The sequence below is a fragment of the Myodes glareolus genome, chromosome 15 (genome assembly GCF_982192425.1).
Source record: "Myodes glareolus chromosome 15, mMyoGla1.1, whole genome shotgun sequence".
Classification (NCBI taxonomy): Eukaryota; Metazoa; Chordata; class Mammalia; order Rodentia; family Cricetidae; genus Myodes; species Myodes glareolus.
The window spans coordinates 49,779,144-49,802,816 of record NC_142040.1 but is presented as its reverse complement, the minus strand read 5'-3'; the positions used below and the strand labels follow the sequence as shown (position 1 = coordinate 49,802,816).

Below are 23,673 nucleotides of genomic sequence, written 5' to 3'. Positions count from 1 at the left end.
ACTGCACCAACGTCTGGTCAGACCTGACAGTGCCCACCCAGCTTTACACTGCACAAAAAAAAAAAAAAAAAAAAAAAAAAATCAAGGACCTAAAACATATGAGCAATGTCTAAAATGTGAAAGAGGCTCAGGATAATGGGAAAACAAAAATCATTACAGAAGAAACAAGGCCAACATGGAAATCAGCAAAATTCTAAAGATTACATTTTTCTTTACAACAGAATGGTATTCCATTACACACACACACACACACACACACACACACACACACACACACGCATTCAGGTACCCCAAGTTTTCATCACCAATTAGAATGACTGCAATTTTTTGCTGCAGTGAATAAAGCAGCAATATGATGCTGCAAATTCCTCTAAACTAGGGTATGGTATTCCCTAACTGTACAGAAGTTCACAGAGACTTCTTTAGACCATGGTTCGTTTCAGTGTGTGCTGCTTTTTATTTGCAACGTTTATTCTTTTTTTATTAGAAAGTTAACAAAAAAGGAAAACCAAAAACGTCATAACGTTTTCTGTGAGCAAACGGGACAACCATAAGAACAAGGAGTTCATGCCACAAATGTAGCAATTGGAAGCAAAAAACAGAGCTAAAAAGGTATTAGACTGACGTTGCATTTTTAAAGATTTATTTTATTATTATCATTATTATTATTGTGCATGTGAGTGTGTGTGTGTGTGTTCCCACAGGCACGTGGCTGCCCGAGGATGCCAGGAGAGGGTGTCAGTCCTCCAGGACCTACAACTGCAGGACACTTTTAAGCCACATGATAGTGGGTGCTGAGACGGGAACCCCGATCTTCCGTAAGAGCCATCAACACTCTTACCTGCCGAGCCATCCCCCTGCCCATATTAAAATAGCTAAAACACCAAGTAAACAAAAATAGAAAATGGATGAGAGATGGAGACCCGCTAGAGAAAAGAGATTCAGCTTCTTGGTGACCAAAGCCTGAGAGAGAACACGTTTGTCACTGACAGCAAAAAGAACACTCTCTCCTTGGCTACAGCTGACCCCTGTGAAAAACACGCAGATGAATCTCAGATCCCTTACATAATTATAACCCAAACACATTCGAGGTACAAGCACAGGCTCCTAACCTGTTTGGCTATTTTCTAGATGAGTGAACAGGTTCCCTGTCAACTCCAATGTCACCGAGAATGCTCATTAGCATGAAAATGTATTCATGGAATGTCCACAGTACCCGCTGCTGAGGTCCCAGAATTACACAGCTGTGCCGGAATGGCTCAAATCAGCACAAACTCTACCCTCCAAATGGCTCAACATATGTTGGGAGAATGCCTCACTACCAGCTTATGGTTATTCTAGAAGGGAAACTCAGGTTCCATTGCCATGCCAGGCAGAAGGGATGAGAGGGGCTGGGAGGAGGTGGCCAAGGAAGGGCTCAGGACCAGGTGCTGCCAGACAGGGACTCTAATCTTGGCTCCATTACTAATTAGTAGTGTGACTGAGGGCAAATCACTTAATCCCTCTGGCTTCAGCTTCCACCAGTGTAGCCCAGAGGCAGGTCCTGTTTACCGGCCACAGCAGACGCTGAAAGCCCAGCCGCAATGCTCCTTTCCCGCCAACAGGAACAGGCAGTGCTGAAAGCTGGGTAGTTGGTTGGCTGGCACAGACCTTGCAGAGGGGAAGCCACCTCCTGAGGACTCCTGTGCCTCAGGACAAGGTGATCCAGCAGAGAGGAACCAGTGTGGCATCAACATGACCTGCCCAACTTAAAACAGGCAGGGCATCCTTCGTCTTCGCGCTCACTTAGAGCACTGGGATCAAGTTGTGTGGACACTATCACAAGATGCTAGCAACACACTCAACTTCCCATCCAACCCAGACTTGCAAGGATCGGAATTAGAGCATGCCTAGAACCTTCCGATGCTTTCCCAGATAAAAAACGACGTGAAGAAACATCTCTCTCCTCATTTCTGCCGGAAGCAACCACATTAGAATTTACTCTTTGGCCTGTGACCATTCCCACCCCCACCCCATTAAGAGAAGAACAAATTCTTACAGTATTTCGGTAACTAACTTGCAAAGTTCGGGCAGCTACCTCGTGAAGCAGCCACAGGGTTACTGCAAGCATTTGGTGGTCAAAGCAGCCAGAATATGGGCAGGCAGGTGGGAACCGCAGTCTCCAGGCAGGTAGTTTAAAGGAAGCAGCTGGCAGGCATGGTTTGCTAAAGTCATTAGATTTTTCAAGATAGGACAGGAATCTGGGATTTCTTAGGAAATACTTCAAATTTTGAAGATAGGCAACTGATTCCTATTTTTGGAGTATTCTAGATACCAAACAAATATCTATGAATAGTATAATTATCTTAAAAGATTTTAAAATGTTCTTACACCCTTCTGTTTAAGACAAGTTAGTGTATCGACATGGAAAGAAGAAACTCTGTATTTGTCCTTAATACACATTCCTTCAAGGGAGCCAAGCCTCAAGCTCCCTCCCAGGACTATAGTGGCTCTGTATGTATATCTAGTCTGCCTTGCTTTGCCCTCTGCACTGCGGATTCTGGCTCCAGGTTCGTGAGGTTTTGGACTCACTGCTGAGGCTAATGAGAAAAACGAACCGAGAAAAGTAAAGCTTAAGCCAGCAGCTATGGTCCTAATAGACTTGGTCTAGTTGATTTGTGTCTCCTGTTTTTATCTGGGAGGGGGAAGGGTGAGGAAGGAAGACAGAGAGAGGAAGCAATGTGCCTGGAGTATGTTCCCATACCTTGCTGGTGTCGTGTGTGCCAGGGGCCTGTAGGCCCTTAACCAGGTACTGTGGGAAGCATTTAGAACACCTGCTCCGTCCCAGCCAGGGAGACTCCTGCCCGGAAGCATCTTCTAACTACACCACAGTGAGATCCTCCCTTGTGAATGGCAGGAGAAGGTACAATGAGCTAGAAGCTTGGGAGAGCAGTGTTCCTGACTCACTGGAAGGCAGAATAGAGCACAAGCCAGTCAGAGCGGTCACAAGGCACCCAAGTGGGGTGGGGTGGGGGGTGGGGGGCTGCCGTCCTGCTCCAGCACTCTCTGTCCAGAGGCCCGGCTCTGCGGAGCTCATGGAGTGAGTCTATGCATACACCCTACCCTGTATCACAGGGACAGGACAGCACAGTCTCCAGGTGTACGCTCAGGTGACAGTGTGCAAGAGACACCTGGGCATGTTTCCAGTAAGACTGGTGGCAACACACATTGAACTTCTCGGCGCTGAAAATTAAAAGAACACGTTTTAAAATACAAATGATCGCTTTCAGACTTCATTTAGAAAGACTGAATTATTGACTGTGGATACAGAAAGCACCGAGACCTGGGAGGCTCCAAAGGTCCATCTTCCATGACGCGTTCTTTGGAGGGTTCTGAAGGACAAAGTTTACAAAAATGGGGCAGGGAGAGTGAGCGAGGGGAAACGGAGAAGTAGAGACGAGGAGAAGGGTACTGAGGAAAACCTGACTCAAAACTGCACTCCATGCCCAGCGTGGATCTCGTGCTAGGCTTCACCAGAACTAAAAACTCAAGCTAATGGACCTCTCGACTGCCACCTGTTCTTCGGTGAATTCCCTCTGCGTCCATTTCTAGAACCTCCTTGTGCCGTTTTTTACAAAACTCCTGGCAGGAAGAGTGACATATTCATTGTCACTGCCGAGTCCCTGCAAAAAAGGCAGCCCCCGTGTTTACATAGTCACATCCCTGCCAAAGTGGTACAATGTCCGGCCCATAAGCATAATGACAGGCCCACGCGCTGTTCTTATCCTTAGGCCATATGATATCCCCAGTGTTGGGGGAGTGGACGTTAGAGGCGTGATTCCCACACCTTACACCGAGGAACCCCAGGCACCAAAGCCAACTGACAGGGCTATCAGTACCCCCTCTAAGAGCCTTGGCCTGATACTACTCCGTTTCCACGTGTGGTCCTGTTAGATGTCCTTCAGTGACAGTACATCTCTGCCTAGACTGCAGGGATCATCTTTCCCAAAGACCTACATGCCGATGGACAAGAGGGTGATGTACCACCTGTTTCCAAAAGTTTGAGAGACTGCATAGCACCCAACAGGTTCACATATCACTTCCGTAATCATGGCGTTGGGAGAACGAAACAGCCAACTTCTTTTTCCTTTTGAGTTGACATGCATGACTTCTCCAATCTGTCGCTGAAGTTCTAGGTCATAAATACCTATTAAGTGAGTTTTGACCTAGCAATTTTGAATTGTTAACTTTGACTAGGTCATTGTGAAAACATTAATAAAATACTCTAGGCATGAGAGTACTTAGGGAGTCCACTGCCTCAGACTTTAATCAGCATCCTGCAGACAGGACAACAATACCGAAATATAACTTTTGCTATGTTATAAAAACACCCATCATGGTGAATGAATGATGTAGATCATTCACACACACCCCCAAGAACATGCTAATCTATGATTTAAACAGAATATTTTTGTTTATTTCTTGTCTTACTTTATCTCAATTTCCCAAGAACAGTTTTTAGTACACGTCTTCAAGATTTTCATTTTTCAAGATCTTCCATGCCAAGCTGGCTAATTTTCATTCCTCTGAGGCCTTTCTGTTAATTCAAAAGCGTCTCCATTCGTCAACTCCAGAATATCAAAACAAGAATGCGCTCAAACTCCTTTCAAGGCTTCTCCGGACCTCCACACACAGCTGAGTTCGTGTGATGAACAAGGTCCTTCTAGATGCTTGGCTCTGGGCCTCTCCCACACCACAGTAGCTCCTTAAATGTGACACACTCCAACGGCTCAGTGCCTCCCCACAACCGTGGCCCCTATGGGCATCCCTTGCAGTATCTCTTACGGTGTTTCCTGTCCTTCCTGCCTTTCAGGGATGGATGCTCTCTTCTGCTCGAGAGCAATGTCTGTTCACTCATCACTCACGTCGGCAAGGCTCTAGGAGTGACTCAATAAATATTAATGCATCACTAATAAACAATGAACTTTCGTTTATTACAGAAGTGAGATGTTCTATTCCTAAACTCCCAGGGCTGGGAAGACAGCTCAGTCAGTAAAGTACATGTCAGGCAAGCACGAGGACCTGAGTTCAACTCCTGACATCCCCTTAAAAGCTGAGCACGGTGAGGCATTCTTATGCTGTCATTGCTGGGGGTGGAGGGTAGGCAGATAGATACACTAAGTCTCCTGGGGCTTGCTGCCTGGCCAGTCAGCTTAGCCTCACCTGTGTGCCTCAGGTCCCAGTGAGAGACAGATACTGTTTCAAACAGCAAGGAGGCCAGGATGGCCCCAGAGGAACAAAGTCAGAGGTTGACCTCTGGCCTCTATGTGCATACCCATGTATGTGCACCTGCACACATTAACATAATAAAGAAACAAGCAAATAGATAACTCGAAGAACATCCTACAAGTGATGAGTAAGACAGCATGATAATGGCTTACATTCAAAACAACCAAGAGCAGACCAATTCCTAGAACAGGTCCAGTCCTCCTCGTCCAACCTGCTAGAACCCGCTAGGATCAGAAGTGCCTGAGTCTGGACTCTTCTTTCTTTTGCACCTTGGTACTTGCATAAGTAATGAATTAACCTCAGAGAAGGGAGCCCAAACCCAAACCTTCAGGTTCCTTTACATTTTATACTGGCCATGCACTGCGTAGTCTAAAAGTCATTTTGTACAATGGTTTTGGTGACCCTGTGTTTTGACTGTGGACTGTCAGGTGCAGAATGCCCCACATGTGGCATCACGGTGACAGTTTCAGCTACCCCATCAGGACCACGTATGCCAAGCACTTATGTTAAATCCGCCCCTTCCCTAGCTGACTCCTGACACCAGCAGGGAGCGCTCCTCCTCAGCTTGCTTGGTGACTGCTGGCTCTTCTCACCCTTTATTCCCTCACTGGATATTATCCACTCTTGTGGCTTCAACCACCACTCATACGCTAATGACTTCCAAATCTGTTTCACAGAATTGGCTCCTGCCCAGCTACAGACTAACCATTTACCAGACAAGTGTGCGCTTATCTACACAAATCCACTCAAGTAGGCTCCCAAGAAATGTGAAAAAATACTTGGATCCTTCATATGCACTTGGATGCCTCGGAGTCCTCAAAAATCCAAAGGAAACACAAGGAAACTCACTTTCCCCTCTAGGCATGTTCTCTCAGGCCCCAGGCCAACTCACAATTGCTCAAGACAGTCACTCTTGACTCCTTCTTCGCCCTTCCCACCTGATCCAATTTTACTCCCCAACACCCCTTATTTTTCCCATCCTCGATTCCTCGCATCTCCTTGGCCACGACCCCCACCACTTCTGGCATAGGTAACTTAATTCATCTTTTAATTCATTTCATGTCTCCAACTAGGACCTTACCAATGCAGCAGCTTCCTCATGAGACGAAGGGCTTTGCCCAGAAGCTGCATCTCCCACTCTCCCCTCCATCCCATTCTCCCCTCCATCCAATTCTCCTCTCTACCCCATTCCTCCCTCCATCCCCTCCTCTACACCCATTCTCCCCTACATCCCTTTCTCTCCACCCCATTCCCCCTCTCCACCCCATCCTCCCTCCATCCCCTTCTCTCCACCCCATCTCCCCTTCATCCCCCCCTCCACCCCATCCCTCCTCCATCCCCTTCTCTCCATCCCATCCCCCTTCATCACCTTCTCTCCACCCCATCCCTCCTCCATCCCCTTCTCTCCACCCCATCCCCACTCCATCCTCTTCTCTCCACCCCATTCTCCAGTCCTTTCTTTCCAGCTCCAGAGAAAACAGCAGGAGGCTGGCCCACCCACAGGACTGATACTATAGCCAAAGTTACAATCTAATGTCCACACCACAATCTCCTCTGCCCTTTCTTTTCTAGGGTCATGGATGCTTCTTGGCTCTGAAGCTAACCCTCTTATCTCAAGCAAAGCACTACCTGTACTTTAATATTCATTTTTCATGTTTATCACAAAATATAGAGATAATATTCCCCCTTTCTACTTTCTTCCTATTGATTTTTAAACTCTTTGAACAGATCATTGCCTTATAACCCTTTTACATCTAAGAGCACTTTATATTCAGGCTTTATTTAACAACCTAACAAAATGTATTCAAACGAAGCTCTTAGTAAGGACTTAGATATCTCAACTGTTCCCCCACCGCTCCTTTGCATCCCAGAGAATGAAGTAAACACATACATTTAAAAACGGAATGACAACCTTAGCTCAAACTGCTGTTAGTTTCTTTTCTAAATACACAGATTAAACCCACTCATAAAGGGCTGCGGAAATTCTGGGAGGAAAATGCTATTATGCAATCATTCTGTGCATTTCAAATGCTGATTCTGGCTATCGACAGCATGAACTGTGAGGACATTATTAAGGGGCAGGCACTTTTCTGAGTTCTTTAAATTCCCTACTGGGTTTAATTCTCATGACAACCCCACGCCGCAGGTGTCACTTTCCTCCCTCCTTTGAGAGCAAGACCCTGAGACACAGGGAATGTCCCACAGCTAAGAGGCAGGACTGGGAAACCAGAACTCAGCACGGGCTACAAGTCTCAGTTCGGGAACACCACACGAAACTGAAATCCACAAGAGAAGACTCAGAGAACCCGAGGCAGGAGTCCAGGGCTCCAGCACCTACTCTGTCACTAAAATGGTGGCAGCAGGGACAAGACCAAAGACAAAGCTGGAAGGTTAGGTTTTAGCTCTCGAATGGCAGGCCTGTGACTCAAGGTTGTCCTTACTTTACATGCCCCCGAAACTAATGGGGCAAACACAACCCTACAGGGGTTGTCCTCTCAGGGCTCCTTGTCAGTTACCTTGAGCAACCAGCGGCACGGTAGACCGTGATCGCCTTCCACCTTGTTGAGTTAATGCTGCACGAGGGGACATGTCACCTGGGGCTGCGAGCACGTGATAATCACATCCTGATTCAAAAGTCTGCGCTGAGGGGATGAAATGGAAAAATCCGTCTTAGCGGTCCCCTTCCAACTCTGAGTGTATTTTTGATTAGCTGAGCTCCTCACTGAGCAGGTGCAAAGGCGAACACACCAGAAGCCAGCCAGCCAGCCAAAGTGGCTGTGAGTAGCCAAGGTAGTGTGGCGGGGGGTGAGCGGCGGCCCCCAGCCTGCACCTCCATCTGCTTCCCACAAGAGATGCACAGGGCGTCCCGCAGCTACGGAGCTTCCAGTGTTTCAAAGTCTTATCTCACACAGACTCAGATCGAAGAGGGATGAGGAGCTGCTGTCCACAGCGTAGGCACCTTCGCCTACGGGCACTGGAGGCCTATCCAGGCTTTCCCTATTCCTAATCAGAGGAAGGGCTTTGCTACTTAAAAGAAAAAAAAAAAGTTAAATCTCCTTATTTCTAAATGCCATTTAGGGGGAAAATACCACAACACCATTTGAGCCAAACAAAATACACTTCCAGGCCAAAACACTTCTTAGGGAGACAGCTAAAAGCCTGCCTTAAAATGAAACGGCAAACGAATTAAGGAAAAAAAACTCTCATCTTAAAATGTAATTGTTCTAATATTTGTATTTCAAATGCACAGACACTGTCCTAAATGTGTCTTAATGTTTTAGTACTTTTCTAGTCAAGAATCTGAAATCTTTTACCCCCAAAGAACTCTGTTTCCCTTTTATTCTCAGACCTCAAAATCCTAGGCATCAGCTTAGACTACAAGTGCTTTTCAAAAGAACAAGAGGAAAGGGAAAGGGAGGGGAAGGAAGGAGAAGAAGGAAAGTAGGAGGAAGGGAGAAGGGCTCGCTCCACCTTAAATGTAAGAGTGGAATAGAAAAAAAAAAAAACCAAAGACTTACAAGCAATTGGTATTTGGCAGAAATCCTTCAATGAGGGTCATTTTATCAAGAAGCAGATTGCATAACTGTTTGTGACCAAAGAGGTGACAAGAAGCCTGAAGGAAGGGCCGGTTTATTCTGGCTGCTGGTTTGAGGGTCAGGTCAGCAAGGTGGGAAGACGTGATGGCAGGAACAGGAGGCTGCTGGTCACATTCTGTCGCTAATTAGCATAACGCTAAAGTTCTCCTACTCTCCTTTTAGTTCATCCAACTTGAACGAAAACCAGTGCATAGTGCTGCGTCACTCCCTTCACAATGGGTCTAGCCCTTCACTTAATCATCTCTGGAAACATACGCACGCACGTACGCACCCCTGAGGTTTGCTTTCTAGGTTTTTGTAAAGTCCAACGAGTTGAGGATCTGGATTAAGCATTGGAGTGGCAGGGATCTACACCCCAGGGATCCTGATATTGATCCTGGATTTGACTACGTGCACAAAGTATTGAGAAAGTATTGATCTGGGGTACTGAGAGAGGGATATGGAAGAGGGACTGGGTCACAGTGGCCAGCTGTACCCCTGACCTGACAAACTCTTGGACTAGGAGACCAAGAGGCAGGAAAAGACATAACATGTCTTAGGTGAATGAGATCTTCCCTAAGGTCCTACTGGTGTTTGAGAACCAGAAACCGCTCTGAAGAAACAGAGCTAAAGGCTCCCTTTACCAGCTGACCAGCTTACTTGTTGTGCTAGGTAATGATGTCAAGCAGGACAGAAGGGATAAACAATTGTGACAGTTTCCTGTGTGTGTGTGTGTGTGTGTGTGTCATTTTTCATTAACGTGCTGGATAAAAGAAGCCCGCCATTAAAGTTGCGGAAGGATAAAATGCACAGAACAGCAAATCCACATGTGGTAAAGAAGATGCCAACAAACCAATCCAATAAGTTAACTCAATAGAACACATGTAACACTGGCAGTTTCAGGGTACAAAGGAACACGACAACAGTGGTAACACATGGGACATGAACAGATACAGGTTGGGGAGGAAACTGTAACTTAGCGGCCCACACTGTAACATGGCTGCCAAAGTAACAGTCCTGTCCTCTAGGGGTATTAAAATTGGAAGATTCTCTTTTAGTGTAAAGAATAACAACAGATAAAATGCACAAAATTATTACCCAAATTATTATACTGTTACTTTGGCAGCCATATTACAATGTGGGCCCACGTCCTTTATATGAAGCTTCTTGAGACTACACATAGGAAATAACCTGTCTAACCTGTCCCTGTGGTGTTCAATAAAAACCTTACTCTTAAATGTTCTAATTCATCTCTTCACTCCGTATGTAATCAATCCATCCTAAGGATCGTGGGTAAGTAAGCTCTGAGAATCTCCAATCACATGCCAAATGGTTCCCCACCACTCCAGTCTCATTTTAAGGACAACATAATTTCTGTCTCCTTCGCTGCCACAGTGGTACTGGAGAAATAAGACAAATGTCCAGGCTCAGGCTTGCTGAGGTCCTCTCAGCCCTCACTTGCTGCAGTGATCCCGGACAATTCCCCCAGCACACACAGTCAATCTTCCCTGGCCCCGAGGAAGTCCCAGTCTGAGCATGGCACAAGTTCTTTGCCATTTCCTACCAGCTTCACCCTTGAACCCCATGTTTCTTTCACCCCTTCCTCTATGGCCCATGTCTCAAGTCCAGCAAACACACCGGGCTCTTGCCTTCCTCTGTCACTGCTCCTGAGACATCCTTCCCAGATCTCCTTTTCCGTCACTTGCCCATCAGATCCCAGCTCATGTCCCCTGAATCCAACCCTCCGGTGCTCCTGCAGCTTAGCACATACGCCTACTACAGTCGACAGAAATAGCTCACGCAACCATCTTACTCAGCAAACTGGATACGTTGATGTTTTTTTCCCCTTAAGGAAAATGTCATGCAACAAATATGACAGTTTTGATATACAAGAACACAGAAATGGGCAAAGCATAAAAAGATACTAAATCAGAAGTAAGAACGCACAATTTAAACACTAAGAGACGTTAATGGACAATAAATGGTGTGTGTGATGTGCGATGCAGCTTCACGATGGTTTAGACAGCGTTAGTGAGAAAGAAGCCAGCCACCACTGGGCGAGGGAGGAGAGGCTGAAACCCAGCTCTATTTCTGACAGTCTCTCGTTCCCCCACAGAGCTTGGGGGCAGGGGGATGTCTCTCATGGGTTACTCAATGAGGAAACAAAAGGGTTAAGAGTCTCATGACCTGTAAAGAGCAAAGCAAGAAATGGAACCCGGCTTGTGACCGTGACTCCAAGGTTTGAATCCTGAGTCACGTTATGGTGCAACTTTACTTGAAAGCCTTTGACTTGACGATGATGATGGTGGTGATGGTGGTGGTGGTAAGAATGACAAATCATTCTGATAAATCTGATAAGCATTTATTGATCATTCACTATTTGCTCAGTTCAGTGCCAGGTGTGGTGGCACATGCCTTCAGTCCTAGCAGTTGGGGGCAAAGGCAGGAGGCAGGAGAGTCTCTGTGACTTTGAGGCCAGTCTTGCCTACATAGTGAGTTCTAGGATATCCAGGACTACATAGACAAACCCTGTCTCAAAACACAAAAATAACAACAAAACAACAGCCACAACAAATCTAGCCATTTTCAGAAACGTTTCTGCAAGGGATATGGGGACACGATGGCAAAGATGCTCCCCATGCACCTGCACTGTCTATGAGAAGACCAGAGAGCACATCATTTGGAGACATTGAAGGTCCCCCTCTGTAAGCATTCTGGCCACCTCTTGCAGCACTCTTACGAGTTTCTTAAGAACGTATGCTAGCTTACGTAAAACCTGCAAGCATTCCTTTTTAAAATTGTTCTGACTTTTCCCTAGATGTCTGCAGAGCTCCCGCCTGCCCTCTCTCCAGATGGAAGCACAACTTGTTGCTTGCTGGTCTCAGACAGTTTGAGCTCACACCCCACAGATGCTTGATTCACAGTCCCCCAACTTGTCCTCCCCTAGTCTTACCACCATCAAAAAAATGGTACAGACACTTTCCAAAAGCGACTTGCAAAAACCACGGGCCAGGCGTGGCGGTCCGCGCCTATCATCTGAGCACCTGGGAGACTGAGGCAGGAGGCAGTTCAACAAGGCTATACAAGATCCTGCCTCAGCCTTCCCCAAAACAAAGCAAACGAAAGCACCCTAGCACTTCTTGATCCACCCCTTCCTGCATGGAAGCCTCCACCTCCTCTGCACGCCTGCCTGGTAGCTACAGCCTCATTCATTTTGCAGCCAAACACTGCCCACTAGGCTCACTGCTAGCCCCAGAGTCAGCCATGTGAGCCTCTTGCTCGCGCTGTTAATCCGTCTCTGAAGCAGCCTTCTCGCGTGCCTCCATCCTTGCTCCCTACACACTCATTCTGCACAGGGCAGCCATGGTCACCATCCAAAAATAGCCATCAGATCCTGTCACTGTGGATTTAAAACTGGGGCCAAGTCTTATAAACACACTCCACTTTCTCTCCCATGACCCTGGCAGGCCCCGTTCCCCTTCCACACACGCCTCTCTCCTTTCAGTCACCACGGCCTTCCTCCTTCTGTTCCTCATGTGCAACCAGGCCTGATCCCCCTCAGGAACATGTATATATATGTTATTCCTGCTGCACGGAATCTCCTTCCCTGGACCTCTCTATAGGTTCCATGTATCGCTTAGGTTTGACTTGGCATCCATTTGCTCAGCAAGCCCTCTGGCATCGCCTAGGGAAAGAAATGGCCCCTAGCGACCTCCCCCAAGTCCTGCCGCCCACCCACACAGTCCTCACCCTTCACCACTGAGCCCTTAGAGTACCCATCAGTATCTTGGCATGTGATTGTTGCTTACTGCCTAGTTCTCCCCAAACGACAGGCAAGTGTCACCGAGTGAGAGAGACCCAGCTCACTTCCTCAGTGCTAAAACCCCCAGCAGTTATAAAAACTCCCAAACACACAAAAAGGTATGGAGGAAATATGTCAAAGAAGCCAAAGAAATGACTTTGTAGATGCAACATTATACATAATTATGCATCATGGAAGACGATTGATTTAATCTACATTTTAAGTCATATTACAAAAGATCTTGGGGAGCAAAGGGTTTACATCACTCACAGTTCTATATAATGGTTTATCATCAAAAGCATTCAGGACAGGAACTCACCCAAGACAGGAACCTGGAGGCAGGAGCTGATGCAGAGGCCATGGAGAGGTGCTGCTTACTGGCTTGCTACCCGTGGCTTACTCAGGCTGCTTTCTTATAGAACCCAGGTCGGCCCAGCCCAGGGGTGGCACCACCCACAATGGGCTGAACCCTCCCCCAATTGGTCACTGGTTAAGAAAATGCCTTACAGCTGGATCTTATGGAGACAATTTCTCAACTAAGGCTCCTTCCTCTCTAATAACTCTAGCTTGTGTCAAGTTGACATAAAATTAGTACAATGTCTAAAGACGCACAGAAATCAATCTATCATCTATAATATCATGTGGAGTTACATCTGAAGGTTGGGACTGAAACCTTAAAAGAATCGGTCTCCAAGTTTTCTCAATTTTTATTAAGTAAATATATTACCTGTGTCATTTTTTAAGCTATTTCCACTTTTTTTTTCCTTGAGGCAGACGCTCACTATGTGGCGCTGACTGACCTGGAGCTCACTATACAATCCAAACTCACAGAGATCCACTGATCTGCCTGCCTCTGCCTCCCAAGTCCAACTGGAATTAATGGTGTGTCTAAAGACTCTAAAGACAGGTCAATTTCTAAAAATGCACAGATGTAGAATAAAAACAAACAACTCCCAGTAGAGAAACAGCAGCTAATAAAATGAGCAAGTATTTTTTTTCTGAATTCTCAATTATGAAACAAAATGACACAAGCTACATTAAAAGTCTTTCATTTCTCACCCAGAAAAGAATTTGCAAGTTCCTGGAAGCTGGTTTGATGGCTTATGTCCCTGCCCCCCCACCAAGTCCACTGTGTCCGGTTCTAAGGTCCTTGGGGCTGGGGATTAGAGAGGAACTTTGAGAGGTGGAACTCGGTGGAGGGTCTTTGAGTCATTCTAGGTGCATTCTCAGAAGGAACTATGAGGATCCCGACCCCCAGGGGACCACGCTTAACACACAGACGACAACAACGGAAGGTCATTAATGGCTAAACCACATTTCAGAGGCCATTTACTTCCCAGAGCACCCCTGCTGTCTTTCCTCTTGGAGATTTAAGAAGCTCATGCAAGGCTGGGTGAGGTGGCTGAAATCTGTAATCCCAGCACTTGGGGATAAACCAGCCTGGGCTACAGAGTGAGGCCCTGTCTCAAAAGAAAACCAAGCAAGTAAACAACAGCAACAACAACAACAAAAAAAAAAATCTAAAAAAAAAAAAAATCTCATAAAAAGTGTTTTTGATGATCTCGGTCAAAAGCACAAAACAAAGGCAGACCTAGCTCTGTAGCTTCTTCTACATCATTGTCCTGTGAGCGTTTAAGTCTGACCCCAACAACACAGCCTGTGGCCCACAGTAAGACAGCGTTCACGGTGTCTCGAAAAACAAACAAACAAAGACAGTGTTCAGGGCTTTGACCGTTGTGAGCTGGAAACGTCCAGAACAGAGTCCTCTCTAGCTCCACTGAACCTGATCTTCAGGAAACGGTTGGCTACGTCCTGAACTCAGTCCCGAGTCTGAGTCTTCATGCCCATACAACACAGCTGGCTGCCTACCTGCCATAACAAACTGCTTGCATCTCACAAGGAGAAATTGTGGAAAGTGACCCCACCCCCAAGGAAAGCAAGCTAACTTCTCTGTTTCCAGAGGGGGAGCAGGGAGTAAAGTAGGCTGTGGCAAACACTGGCATGGAGAGAAATATGAAATATGATAAAATGTTGACCTTGCAGGAGGCCCCTGACTATATCTATAACTCCCCATGAGGACAACGGAGTTCATGATTCATAAAATTATCTTCTTTTATTTGGCTATAAGAGGAAATGCAAGGCCAGCATTTGCCATGAAGGTGACTTCTGTGACCGCTGAGGCTCTGCGTCCTCCCAGAACCTATGTAGGTGCATACTGCGGACCCACAAATTGCACGTTGGTCACAACTGCTACCAACATTCAAAACTGTCACAGTTCATGAGAGCCAGTGCAGCTTCACGTACTGTCGTGGAGAGGCACAACTGCCCTTGTCTCGTGGGAAGAAGGCATGCTGGAATTTCTCACTCAGAATATGCATACACCCCATGCACCCTAGATTTACGAGGAAACTTATTATCTAAGATGATCTCACAAAAGCATGCGCTCTCTCTCACAGTCGAGGAAGGTGCGCCCTTCCCAGAAGATGTGGAAGCAGTTTTCAGCCTAGAGGCCTAAGGAATTGTCACCTAAGTTTAATATAAGTCATCTGTAAATGTCAACAAGGTGACGTAATGGCGCGGCTGCTCAGCCAGCAGGTTGAACCAGCAGACGGCAGTGTTTGTGTTCACTCAGAAGTAACATCACGCGCTTCCTCTGGAAAGCACAGGACAGGAGGCCAGGATTTGCTGCTTGCTACCCTCCTCCAGTGACGACCAAGGACTGAGTGGACCTCCTGGCTCCACGGTGCCATGGCTGCTCCTGTGTGTCATTCCAGGGGCAAGGGCACCTGAGTCCGGGGGCACTGGGGCCTATCCAGTGCCTGGTAAAAAACAGACACGCCCACCACTGAATGAGTCAGCTCTAACCTTGAAGAATGTATCCTAGGACTGCTCAATACAACTAGAGATGGAAAAAACTCGTCTTCAATTTAAAAAAAAAAAAAAAAGTACACCAATAACAAAGGGCCAAGGCTAATGACCTGAATTAGATCCTTGGAAGCCTCAGGGTGAAAGGAGAAAACAGTCCCATGGGAGATGGCCTCTCCTCCACACATGCACTGTGGCATGTGCCACCACACGTGTGCTCACATTCAAATAAATAAGGGCTTTGCCTTTAAAAACCCAAAATGATTTCCCAGCGACCAGGCACAATATTGTGTCAGGATGCTCTGAAATGGCTTCCATGACCTGTGTAATTTTTAAAATGACACTATTCTACCTGGAAATTCTCTGGTATTAAGAACACTCCGTCATCAACATCCCATCAGGCTGGGGGTACATTCAGCAAGCCTTCTCCACTGGTAAGCACCAAGAGCCGGCATCACCACCCACTCAACAGGGACCCAAACGGACACAGAACATACTCAAGTTCACACCATGCTGGGAACGGGATGGGATTTCCTCCTACCCTATAACTGTACCACGTGCCCTCAGATACTGGGAATTCAGGGGACTTAAAAGAGCAATGGCGCTTCAGTTGCTCCACACAGAAATAATCCACCTAGTGTCTGGAGTGTAATCTTGGCATCTTTCTATGTAGCGGCATGAGACTGACCACACACATAAGCATGCACACACATACTCCAACGCCAAAACTCAGACTGCCCTACGCATGCCACCTTGTCATCTGGCTTGTGGATGATGAGTTCTCAGCATCTGTACCCTCCCACCCACGTCACTGTTCCTCCATTACATGTGAATATCACAATCCATCCTATCACTGAGCGTGGAAGCTGTTTCCAGTGTGTAACTCGTATAAACAACGTAACAAAATAGTCTGGGCAAATCAGGGGGATGCTTTAGGGTGTATATTGTGGGGGAGCAGTCCCTCAGCATTTTCCCTGTTCCCCTTCTGATACATGCCACCAACTTCTTCCTGCCAAGTTGGTGATCCCTGTGGGAAAGACCAGGCTCCCAGCCGGAGCACCCACACACTGGCGCTGTGAGGCCAGACTATGGCTGTAGCTGGTTTCTATATACATGCTCCCCCCCCCCCCTTCATCCCCTCATGGTTTAAATTCCTAGGGGTAGAAATGCCTGACTAAGGGACAGGGCACATTTTTGAGGCTTTTGATGAGTAACACAAAATTGCCCTCCTGGAAAGTTACAACAGCTCAAACATCCGCCAGGAGCATCACGAAAGGACAATTTCCACAGCCTGCAGGGTTTGCTAGATTTGATTTCAAACAGCCAAGTTCTGCCCGGGCCATAAGTTCTAACCAGCCAAATCACTGATAAGATACATTTAGAAGAAAGGTAAACAATTCAAGGCACGCTGCTCAACCTTGAAAGTACATATGTTTTCAAACAGTGGAGATAAAATGTTAAGGGTACCAGATACCAGCAGACTGACAGGGTGACTCCAGGAACATCCAGTGCACAGCCAGGAAGGGACAGTGATGCAGGTACACATGCCAATCTGGACACTGTTAGGGTTGGGAGTTTGGGCTTTAATAACACTCTATTGTTCTTTAAAATACTCTATATAATAGGGTAAAAAAATTTAAATGAGAAATTATATATTCTATCATATAGTATAAGTGCTCTCACAGCTAATGTACCAATCTGACAGGCTCAAAATTCTTTTATATATTTTTATTTAGCAAATACGGGGGTGCCTGCAATGGACTGGACACCACGCCAGTGCTGAGGACACATGGAAACCGACAGTGGTGAACCCCTCAGGGTGATGCTACTTTAGAATCCTAGGGCTGAGTGAGAGTCAGTACAAACAGGTCGAGATGACAGTCGCCAGTGACTGTTCCCAGGCAAACCGTGGCACCATCAGGGCTCAGTTTCTTTGCCTATGAGACTCCAGGAGCCATCTGAGGGCCCTCTGCTCCTCTCAAGTTGGGACAGGTTGTCTTAACCCTGAATTTCTATTTTCCCAAGAGCTTGCATCTTCCTATCTAGATCTTACACAGCCTCTCCCCTGAAACCAATTGTAAAAACGGCAGTACAGCCGGGTGACCCAAGTACCCTAAAGAAGTAAAGACGGAATAAAGTTCCCGTCAGACAGTTTTTGGCTCTCAACTTTAACTGTTTCTTTGGAGAAGCTTCCCGACTGCTGTCACCTTATTCACGACTATGCTACAAACACAAAGGCATAAAGAATGGCAAAGCGGTGGGTCCCCAGGCCTGCTGTGTGGAAAGAGCTGGCATCGTGTCATCTGCCCCACTGTCGAGGGTGGCACTCCAGTTGGCCACAGGGGTTAAAGCATGTAGCTCCTGGCAATAGAGTCTCACCTCCTTCCTACCCCCACTGGAGCTCAACCAACCCACATAATTCTGTCGACAAAATGATCGCAACTCAACTGCCCCGTTAGCGTTTTCTAATATTAGAAGTGGGAAACACTACATCTGTCACCACTTGTCATTTTCCACCAGATGTTCCTGCTACCACCATTTCAACTGTCCTCCGACCTAGGAACTCCTTGCAGAAGTCTGCTCTGGGGAGCCGACACAGCACTGAGCCACACATACCTTCAGGAAGTAACACCGCCTCCTAGTGGCCATTTGAGGTACTACCACGTAGCAAGATTAGTCTCAACTCTAGCTGGGTGTGCCGATTCCAACTGGTTCAGCCTTATAAAACCAAAAGAATGAATAACAGCCAAGATTCTCCCACGATTCAAAAGCATGCTGGGAAACAAAGCAAAACAAATCCACCAGATAGTTTCCCCTCACCTTCCAAGGCTAAAGACGCAAAGCTTATGAGCACCAACTTCAGCTTCCTTCAGCAGCAGTCGCTGCCGCATGTGGCCAGAAGGAGCATATGTGGCGTCACTAAAGACAATGTAAGACAACTGGAATCCCGGTCCTTCTGCAACCCGTGGGGGACTGCAAGGCAACTGCTTGAAAGTGTTTGAATTTCTCGGCCTCTAAACTCTCCCTCTCTCCACCCCCAGCACCAGCTGTTTACCTGCAGTGCAAGCATGAAAAATGACCAGAGCTACTGGGCTCACGACTGAGGCATTTGAGAGCCCATTCCTTTCTTACTGTCTGTACAGGTTGAACCCCAGCAAGTAGGGAAATACAGTTATCTTATGTGGAAGCAAGCTGCTCTCATCAGGTATCAGCCAGTCTGGAGGGGAGATTTAAAAAGAAAAATCAAGCTCTCCTTCTGCAAGGATGAGAGAACTCCTAATACGGAACAGGAGCCCGACAGTCAGCGTGCAGAGAGACATGACTCTTATTACACGGCTCCAGCGATTGCCTGGCATCAAACCCACTTCCCAAGCTTTCAATTAATATAGAGGAACATATATTTAGAATGACAAACAGATTAGGAGTTGGGAAGAGGAAATACCACAAGTTCCTGCTATTTCCCAAAATAGAGCAGGCACACACACACTCCTCCGGTGAGAATCAAGTACCTGAGTGGAACACACACTTCTGAACAGCTCATTAGCCATCGCACGCCCGGAGAACCTAAACAGCCACACACGAACAGGCGCCAGAAACCCTTACTCCCGTGTAATGACTATTTCACTGGAATCAACAATGAAAATTCGGACTAAATCTCTCTCAGAAATCACTACGGTTTACTAAAAAGGGCTTTGTTTTGTTTTGTTTTTAGCATTTCCGACTTGGATCTCATGGCAGAAGAATGAAAAGCAACTGGCTTAAGGCAACAGTTTGAGAGTGTGTGAACTGTAACAGCTGTGGGAGGTCAAAGGTCAGAATCAAGGTGGAGAGCTCAGATAAAGACTCCTTCCTAAGAATTCTGACCAGTGCTGGATGGTGGTGGTGCACGCCTTTAATCCCAGCACCTGAAAGACAGAGGCAAGTAGATCTCTGTGGGTTCGAGGCCAGCCTTGAACACAGAGAAACCCTGTCTGGAACCACCCCCCAATAATAATAATAATAATAATAACAATAATAACAATAATAATATAATCTTGACAAAAAAGGCAAGATTATTTCTTAATATCTTTATCTACTTGTTCATTTATTCAACAAATAAAGTCCAGAGTAGGTGGTGTCTCAGCTGCACGTGCAACAGGAATCAGCAAGACCTAGCCCTGAACTCCTGAAGCCACCAGCCCATGGAGGACTCTCCCACAGTCTGCTTCTGCCACACAGCTCTAAACAGATGCAGCACATCAACCCCAACACATTCTGGAAAACTCCCCCTCCCTGACCGTCAGCACAGCACCATGGTGGCCTTAGGTCGCCTAGTGCATTGGCACCACAGTGCCCCCTGCCTGAGCTACACCTCCCCATTCACCAAAATATCCCAGGCTGCTTCTCCCAAGAATTCAGTGCTCAGCCTTCCTACCCCAAGGAGGCTTCTTTGGTCCCTGACCCTCAGGCTGCATCTTCACCCTGGCTCCCTCTAGCTCAGCCATGCTAGTCCATCAGTCCTTACCACTAGCTGGCATCGTCTTCACTGGTCCCCGATTTTAACTCATCTCCACAATCCAGATGGAAACTCACGGCGGCCAGGTGGTTTAACCTGCACACAACTGAATCTCAGTTCCCTGAAAACTGCCCGGAATATTAACAGAAGGCCGACGAACACCCATTCACAAAGAGCAAATATGGACAGTAGTAACACTTTTGTATTGGCATCACAATGTTAGCTCCCAAATAACAAAGGGGAAAAAAGCCACACCCTAAATACTAACAGAGTCAATTGGGTTTCAGTTAAATTTCTGAAAGGATCCTCACAGCTTCTGGAAGAAGAAAACAAAACAACAACAACAAACAAAAAAACCACAGCCTCCACCTACGGTCACATCAGGCTACCAATGCGGCATGTTCCAGTGCCAGCATTAGCACTACCTAAGCTCGTTCGACCGTTCATTCTGCTTCAGAAAAAAAAAAAAATCACTCAAGAGATGCCAAGGACAAATATTTTCAAAAGCATCCTTCCCCTAAGAGTTGGCAGTAATCCTTCCACAGCCTATAAAGGTGTGAAAGCAGCTTATTCACACTGAAGTAGAAGACGGTGTGATGTACCACAGAAAGCACAGGTTTTAACCTAGTGGCGAGAAAACCAGGTTTTCTGAAACAGAAAACCATTCTGTCAATTTAACAAAAGGAATGAACATTCAATGCATATTCTAAACCATTTAAACTCTTAAGATTGAAACACACACACACACACAAACAAACAAAAAGATCAGGGTCTCATTATATAGCCCTGACTTGGAACTCTGTGGCCTAGGCTAGCCTAGAACTCACAGAGATTCATCTGCCCCTGCCTGCTGAATGCTGGGATTAAAGGTACCACACCTGCCTTGGTAGATTATTCTTATAATTACACATTTGTTCCTTTCTGTTGTTGAAACAAGGCCCAAGCTGTCATTAAGGGAATGACTTTAGGTCCTAACTATAAAAGCTCGCCTTTCACAGCAAAGATGCCACAAATCCCCGTGGGTCACTTTGGAGTCATAAAAGCAAAGGATATGCACTGGGCAGAGCAGGCATCCACTTCCTGCAATGGGAAGAAGCAACTCACTGCTGTCTTTGGGCCCTGGGAATAACTAAAATCCACTTAAAAGCCTCAAAAAAAAAAAAGTACTTTACAGTAATTTCACAGCAAGATATCAGAAAAAAATGTATATACCTATCATGAAAGAGAAACTTAAGTGAATTATGGTTTGTCCTTAATGGAGTTCTCAGTTGCTGTGAGAGAGTGAGGCAGCTTTTCTTCTGATGGCAATGGGCAGGGGGCAGGATGTAGGACTCTGCAGGGGGAGGCAAGAAGCTGGCACAGAACAGGGTATACAATGTATCCCAGTCAGTCAGAAGACAAAGGAGCAAAATGTTTGCAGAGCACTGGACTATATTCGGAAAGAGAAAGCCAAGAGTCTGGAAGCCTGATTCTTATTGATGCTGTGGGGGCGTGGCAGGGGTAGAGATGCGCTTTTTACTCTGAGCTTTCTGTAACTATTGAGTCTTCTCAATATGAAGAGACATCCCCCAATTAAAATGACAACATCTTCACATGATCATCTACACTACTACTAACAACACCCCTAAGAATGAGTCTTCAGAAGCAAGTTTCAAAAAGTTTCACTCGGTTTAACAGCACAGTGCCCGATTCTCATTTCCCAGAAGAGAATCCAAGTATCCACTTAATTAGTGCAGAGAGTCTTGTGAGCTCACCTAGTACAAAGCAAATACACCTCAGTTCAACTCTGGCAGAGCAAACAGCTGTCCAGGCCTCCTTAAAAATATACCTCCTACTTAAACTGAGCTTAAAGCTCTCCTGAGAAGCCTCCAAAGGGACACAGTTTCCACCTGGATGTAAGACAGAAAGGAACAAAGAGAACAGTCTAGTGTTTTTAAAAGCATGGGCTATGCTGAGTCTGCTTTCCTTGGAAAGGCTTAAACTAGAAGCCTCTGCTCCTAGTGCAGTATGACTTCAGGTCCGCATCAAAATAATCGTGTAAGGAGAGGGGAAAGCATCAGTTGCAAAAAACAAATACTTTAGCTTTTCATGGTGGGGGAAGGTTGCTTTAAATATGTGGGCACCACTTTTTGGGGGGGGAAGATTGCTTTCTGAGACAGGTTTTCTCTGTAACAATCCTGGTTGTCCTGGACCTCTCTTTGCTGATCAGGCTGGTCTCAAACTCACTGAGATCCACCTGCCTCTGCCTCCCAAGTGCTGGGATTAAAGACTGCACCGCTGCGGCCACCACCGTGCGACCCGGGCACCACTTTTGAACCCCTGACTAAATAGTCACATCAACTTGACTCTAAGCAATTTTGTTGAATTAAATCTGCAACTGAAGACAAATTGAATGGCAAACTTTAAACAGAGAGTTTTGCTGGGAAAAAAAAAAAGCACCGTATTTAAGGAAACACAAAGTAAATGCAAAGAATGTATTTCTATGTAAATGTCAGTCAATAATGGCACACGTGCCCTGTCAATATCTCACTGCTTAAAGCATACATACAAAAATGGACACAAAGATAACCCAAGTGTAAATGAAAGACTTGTGGCAGCTGAAGACGGAGCCGGAATCACACTACTCAGGCTCTCATGTAAGTTCATAACACATTCTGTGCAGTTTTCTACGCGTCTGAATTCGCGATCTGTGCTTTTCGAGAACACATCAGGAATGCCACCAATCACGAAGCCTTACGTCGCTCGCCTACACTTTAACTAGGGGTTTAGTAAGTTTAGCGCCTTCGGACACAAGCACCTAGAAATATAGACAGGTCAGTCAAATGCACCATAAAAACAGAAAGGACGAGGAACTACTTTGCGGAGGCACAGAGGCAAGAAATCATCTGGCAGGTCCCAGTTCCAGATGGGGAATTAAAGGTCCTTCCCGTCCCCCCCCACCCCCCGTCCCCCAGGTCACCTCTGGCCTTGGAACTCACTGCCCTTAGCGCCGCACAAGTTCAGCGCGGTGCAGTCCGCGCCCACGCGGGCAGCACAGTTGACCCTCGGCTGGCACGGACGGCGCGAGCCCGAGCGGCGCTGCCCCAGAGCCGGGGACGCGCCCCCCCCCGCACGCGCTCCAGGCTGCCGCGCCGCGCCCCCGCACTCACCCGCCGCTCCCGCGCCGCTATCTTGCCATCCCAGCCGGCCGCCGCCCCGGGGCAGCACGGACCCTGCAACCCGGGACTGCAATCGCGAAGGAGCCGGCCGACGACAGCCACCTTTCCGGCCTCCCTGTCCCCTCGCAGGCCGGCTCTAGAGGCCACCGACGATGGGCCGCCGCTGCCCTCCCAGAACCCCAAGAGCCACCGCAGCGCCAGGCGACGATAACGGCCACGGCCACAGCCGAGACGCTCCGGCGCGGACTGCACGCCCGAAGGCGGCGCCAGCAAAAAGCTTGGCGGGGGGCGCAGCACCCAGGCCCCGCCCAGGCCCCGCCCCGTGCGCCCGTACACCCCCCCCCCCCTTGCCGGCCCGGCCGCGCGCGCCGGGCGCGGGCTCGAGAGGGCGCGCGTGAGTCGGAGCCGCTCGGTCGCGCGCGGGCCCGGCGCCCAGGGTGGTGCCTCTGCTGAGACTCGGGTCGCGCGGCAAGCCTTGCAAGGTCACCGAGCCGAGGGGGAGTGCGCGGC

At 47.3% G+C, this 23,673-nt stretch overlaps 1 protein-coding gene across 4 annotated transcripts in view; it reads right to left on the bottom strand.

Annotated features, from left to right (window-relative positions):
* Lifr (LIF receptor subunit alpha) overlaps window positions 1-23,673 on the bottom strand; it is a 106,667-nt gene that overhangs the window by 40,632 nt on the left and 42,362 nt on the right. The window contains exon 1 of one of the 4 annotated variants that reach the window (XM_087896915.1): window positions 23,155-23,405. The exons of 1 other annotated variant lie outside the window; for it this stretch is intronic. The gene's annotated coding sequence lies outside the window, so the exon portion shown is untranslated. Of the gene's footprint in view, window positions 1-7,784; window positions 7,932-12,964; window positions 12,984-23,154; window positions 23,406-23,673 lie in introns of those variants that run through there. 2 more of the 4 variants (XM_087896918.1, XM_087896916.1) reach the window with 2 other exon arrangements.